At 43.4% G+C, this 6,128-nt stretch overlaps 1 pseudogene; it reads left to right on the top strand.

Annotated features, from left to right (window-relative positions):
• The first annotated feature begins 4,497 nt into the window (after positions 1-4,497).
• On the top strand, positions 4,498-5,169 carry LOC147428845 (small ribosomal subunit protein eS4x pseudogene; annotated as a pseudogene).
• The last annotated feature ends 959 nt before the right edge of the window (positions 5,170-6,128 follow it).

The following is a 6,128-nucleotide window of genomic DNA, read 5'->3' as shown; positions in this document are numbered from 1 at the left end:
GTGCATTACACACACAATGATCTTTATGTACACACATGAATACTTGATGAGAATTAAGAATTATCTTGACACACATAAGGTTCATCAGTCAAAATTGAACATTAATTTTACTCCAAGTGAATCAAATTAGGTACAAACTATAGGTCAATTGATACACACATAATTTTAGCAAGTGATTAGCACACATTGAACCACATTAATCAATCAAGAATTGACATGAGCAAGAGAGTGCATTTACATCATAATCACACTCCAAGCTATTCCTTTGCTCCACAGAAAGATGCATCATTGCACACACGTATGTGCACCACCAAATCGGCTCCAAAATTGACCAATGTAGGTCAAACATCAAACACTCAAATCATCAAGATAGGCACAAATTAGCACAATTAACTTGATTAAAGTGATGATTCCAGTTCTTATAAGGGGATTAAACATACACTACACATCACAGGTTAGTGGTTAGTTTAACAAAATTTGCCAAATATTAGTAGAAATGTGATTGTTAGCATGAAATTAGCATGGAATTAGTCAAAGTTAGCATGAAAATGAAGCGAATTAGTAAGGGTTAGTATGAAACTAGTGAAATTGGGAGTGAAATTAGGGGTTTGGTGTATTCATAACTCAAAAATTAGATTCCAATTACTTGCACACACAATCAAATCAAACTGTTACACACACTCAAAACCGATGAAATTAGTAATGAAATTACTCTTACTCAAAGCATCCTCTACTCCTCTAGCTTATACAACCGTTCCTCGACAATGGCGCCAAATGTAAGGAGGTAGTTGCAGAATAGGCTACCTCCGACATAATCATCAATCGCGGATAGGGCATGGAAACATCACACAACTAAGTGTGAGAGCGTCATAAAAAACAATGAATAAGAGGATTCAAGAGAATGCCTCTCCAATGCAAGTAGAGATTAGCCATAGCAAAACTAACTCTAATCACAAATCAATAAACTCCTACACGCATCAAGACGAGGAATTCCAAATTGCGAGCGAGCTTTTTCGAGCGAGCTTGAAACTGAGCAGGAAGAAACAAGGTACTTCATCAAAAAAGGCAAACCCGTCAAGATTTATCTATTGCTTTGAAACACCACCACAAGTGTAAAAGAAGAATTTTTCTCATGTCTCCTTGATTATGGCCTTGAGGGAACATCCCCCTTGGGTGTAATAGTTGGAACCATTTATGGGCATGTCACACAGATAATGGTACAACAAATGAAAGATATTGTATTTTTATTGACCTTGGATATTGCTATTGCATGCTATGGACCTTGGTTATTGCGACATTGACATTAACAATTCTTGGACATAGTGGCCCCATGATTTAATGGATTTGGAGTGTGTTTTTCCTTTCTTCTTTTATAGTTTTTTTGTGTTTTTCCTTTCTTATTTTGTACTTGTTCCTAATACAATGAATGAGGACAATGATACATGTAACTTCACCTTCTGTGTTCAGTGTTATGGCATCGACAATGCATGTTGCACCGTTTGCCACACCGATTGTCAAGTCAATATTTTCAGTGATCATACAGTGCACACAAATTGCGATCAAATATAGCTCATTGAAATTAGGGTCTAGGAGCCACTACTGAAGGACATTTATGCTACCCGCGTTCGTCTTCATTTCAAGTTTTGTAATGTCGGTTTGATTGTACAATTTATTCAAGGCAAGGTTGTTATGGTGTTGAACGTCTGATATGTGAGTACATATTATCGTAGTAGATTGTTGATGTAGTCATGCACATGCGCTTTATCTATAATACATGCACCCAAGGGACAATTGATCTCATCTACGACTGGTTTTCTTTCATGAAAAAAATGGTGAGAAACTGAAGAGATTCAGGGGTGGTTGCATGTCTTATAGAGCATGACATCTTGTACAAAGTTGCATGTAGCCAGTGGACCGAACTTGTGATATGGCATGTGTTACAAAGCTCCCGTGCGTGACTACAAACTAGGGGTAGTTGGGCAAGATCACCGAGCAAGAGAACACATTTTTTGTTGAAGGGATCTGCCAATTTATTGCTTGTTACATTGATATTTTGTCTTACCGATTAGGTCAAAAGTCGTTTGGGTTAATATGGACAGCCAACACCCTGATGGCATCGTCAACGCCCTGATAGCATCAACAGAAAATGTGTTGAATGAGCCTACGAAGGCAATGAGTTTTGGTGGTTCGACTCCAGATTAGGCCAATTGATCATCGATTGAAATGTGATTATCTTTTGTTTCAGTAGCACTAGAACAGACCTCTACCATTGGTGGATTGCACGAAATATCTAATCTTTGAGAATGCTCATCACGTCGACAAGCATCTGAAGTACCCTCCAGCTTGATGATCTACGAAATATAACCAAGGTTTGAAAGGTCTTTGGTACTCCTTTCCGGTTTTGCCCGGCTTACTACTGCACATGCAAACTGCGCGGAAAAGAATCGGTGTGAATCTTGAGAATTAGGCATGGGAACCTTTTGCATCAGAATATATACTTGGAGCTGCATAATGCTATCCATAACTACAACTAGTTGTGCTTGCAGAAACGATCCGAGTAAGGTAGTTGAAGCTGGACATATTGTTCAGCTAGCCACTGCGTCTTGTTGCACAGAAAGCTGCTATGATTGAAGGATGGCCGAGGAGAGAAAGATGAAGCCACGAGAGGATAACTTACACTCCTCTCAGAACGTGCACCTGGTGCTGCAAAATCTACTAGATAGAGTAGGATCTTTGTGGAACTGGATTTTGTGTGGATGCATGCACATTCACTCTGGTGCATAGAAAGACAAGCTCCATAGTTTGTTACTCGCCTATAGCACAGGGTTGTTGAATCTGCTTCTGAGCTTTTCCTGCAGGGTATTTTTTAGAGCTTTTCATGGCAGTGATGTTTTAAAAAAAAAATTATATCTAATGCCACGTGGTGGCTTTTGCGTTCAAGAATCGCAAAAAGAGCCTTAGGCTCACCTAAAAAAAATCTGTCTCTAGACATCCGCGCCGGCGCGGATATCCTACAAACAGTTTTTTTTCACTATAAAAGTGATGATGAAGCCCACGCAGGCCAGCCTCATGGACAATCGCATCAATCGATGGCATGGCCATGCATTGGCATGGTGACGGTCACAGGCGGAGTTGTGTGCTGCGGCCTCTCTTGCAGTCCAAGATGCTGCGCCAGAAGGGTACTCCCAGCATCACTGTTACAATTGCTTCTTCTCTATCACCTTCTTCTTGTTCTCCCCCCCCCCCCCCCCCCCCCCCCCCCTCTCTCTCTCTCATACTAACGCACATAGGAGAGAGAGAGAGAGAGAGAGAGAGAGAGAGAGAGAGAGAGAGAGAGAGAGAGAGAGAGAGAGAGAGCAGCGGCAGGACCCTCGTGTTCCGACTTCCGTGTGTGAGGGTGGGGGCCGGGGGGGGGGGGGGGGGGGGGGCATAGTAGGAGCTAGAGGACTCTAGCCTATATGATATCAGTTCTACCCGAAGACGCTGTGTCGACTCTACACGCTGCTAGCCCTCGATTCAGCCACCCTCGCACAGAGAGAAGCTTGATAGGACCAATAGGTGACAAGTCTTATCACTACTTTAGGTTCGGGTAGAGATCGAGGGTATGCACGTTGCTGCAGGGTTGAAAAAAAATATATGTCTCTAGCCATCCGTGCCGGTGCGGACAACTACAGATAGTTTTTTTTTCATTCATGCTCTTCGAAGGTGTTCAAAATCCCTCAGGCTTCTTTGCCTCTCTCTAGCCATTAGCGCCTGGAGAGAGAGAGAGAGAGAGAGAGAGAGAGAGAGAGAGAGAGAGAGAGAGAGAGAGAGAGAGAGAGAGAGAGAGAGAGAGAGAGAGAGAGAGAGAGAGAGAGAGAGAGAGAGAACAGAGTGTTTTTCAAGTGGCCAGAGAGTTAGCGACAGCCTTTTCTCTTAGCTTCCAAAACACCTTGCGGATGCGCTACTCTGCTCCTCTGGACGACTTCATAGAGCTCTTCCCGTTTGGTATGTCCTTTCGGAGTCGGACAACCGTCCTTGCCAGCCTTGCCTTTCGGACAACCGTCCTTCGAACCTAGTCCTAGTCTTCTTTCTTCAGAACCCTGGGAAGGTGCCAGCCTTGCCATTCTCCCGAGTCCCTCATGATCCTTGCCCCCTTCTAGTCTCATCTTGAAAACCCCATTAGGGGTGCATCCCCGCAAGTGGAGCTTCAATTTATATCACTCAGGCGCATCTTGATAGTATTCACCTTAGAGAGGGAGTCGAATCAACCGGATATTCCTTACAGTGGCTGACTCTCAGTCTTTGCCATTGCTTCTCGTTTTCCAAGCACAATAGTGCTACTACATGCACTCCTTGGCCAACTCTACCTCTTGGACATGATGCCAACTCTAGTTGAGCTATGGATATGTCGCCTCTCTGTTGATCATCACCTTTGAGCCATGATAGCAATTGTCGGCTCACCACGTCCCATGCAGCAAGCACATAAGACCAGGGAATGTCTGCTGATGGTTGTCTTGTTGAGGAATCGGCTAAGTATGCCTTGACCTATCGTGAAGTGGTTGCCATTGTGATGCAGCGACTCATCTCTATGGATGGGAAAGTAAGGACGAACAAGTGTTACCGTGCTGGGTTTATGGATGTTGTGTCCATTGCAAAAATCGGAGGGAACTTTCGGTTGCTTTAGGATAGCAAGGGAAGATTCACTTTGCACTCCATCAGTCTTGAAGAGTCTAAGTGCAAGCTATGCAAGGTCTGAGTTGCTTGCTTTGGTGAGAAGGGGATTCCCTACATCACTACATTTGATAGGTGCACCATTGGCTATCTAGGTCCCCTTATCAAGGCCAATGACACCATTAAAATTGAAATTGAGACTGGAAAGGTTGTAGAGCTCATCAAGTTTGACATTGGCAACATTGTTATGGTTACTGTGGTCACAACAGAGGCAGGATTGGGATTATCAAGCACCGTGAAAAGCATAAGGGAAGTTTTGAAATTTTGCACGCACAAGATACTACCAATCAAGAGTTTGCCACCCAGCTTGGCAATGTGTTTACTATTGGTAAAGGAATAAAGCCTTGGGTGACACTACCAAGAGGCAAGGGTATTAAGCTGTCTATTGTTGAAGAAGCCAAGAAAAAAGAAGGAACTCTAAAGGGAACTGTGGCTTGAGTTTCTTTTTTGAGCAGGCTTCTCTTTTGCAGATTGATGTTCCCTTTTGAGGTATAGTACTAGGGTCTCTTGACACAAAGAGTCTTTTGAATCAGGCTTGGCTTATGCTCATTTGAAATTTTTGAGCTTAAGCTAATTTTGAATGCTACGATTTCTTTTACTTTTGGGACATTTTAATATGAGTGTATCCAAGCTTGTTATTAGGATTAAGGTTGCTTTTGATATCTCAAATGAGGAATTTTGAAGAGGTGTATCTAAGTTTTATATTGGGCTGTTATGGTGAGCAAGAGTCTTCAGAGCTGCTTTTTACTCCGAGAGAGAGAGAGAGAGAGAGAGAGAGAGAGAGAGAGAGAGAGAGAGAGAGAGAGAGAGAGAGAGAGAGAGAGAGAGAGAGAGAGAGAGAGAGAGAGAGAGATCTGTGTGGGAAAGCAATTAGTATCATAGAGAACAAGAAGTTGATTTCAACATGCAGGAATCTAACTACAAATGACCATAAATGAAGAGAAGTGCATGATGAGGCAGGTCGATGCAGGTGACGATGATCAGATGCACCTTCCGTTGTTGTCGAAGATGATGTGGGCGATGTTGATGTTGAGGCTAGGACAGGTGGTGAGCGATAGGTTGGGCAAGGTAAGCTTCACACATAGAGAGTCAAAGCCTAGCAGGCCGGCACTAGATTCAGTAGGGACGTGCAATGTAGTGCCGGAGGAGGAAGCTATGCTGCGGCACCACTCAGTCTTGCCATCGCCACCATTAGCACCAAAAACAATGCGACCATGCGCTTGCCAAAAGCCATCCCTCTCTCTCTCTCTCCCCATCATGCTAGCTCGCTCATGTACTACTTTTTTTAGCAAATTTGCATTGACGCTTCCTTCTCTTTTTGAGAGAGAGAGAGAGAGAGAGAGAGAGAGAGAGAGAGAGAGGAGACTGAGGGTTTCTGTGTGTGTGTTGTTGCAGCCATCTCACTCGTCATCACT

Source organism: Adiantum capillus-veneris, chromosome 22 (assembly GCF_014529385.1).
Source record: "Adiantum capillus-veneris isolate H3 chromosome 22, ASM1452938v2, whole genome shotgun sequence".
Taxonomy (NCBI): domain Eukaryota; kingdom Viridiplantae; phylum Streptophyta; class Polypodiopsida; order Polypodiales; family Pteridaceae; genus Adiantum; species Adiantum capillus-veneris.
This window is presented reverse-complemented; position numbering and strand designations above follow the sequence as displayed.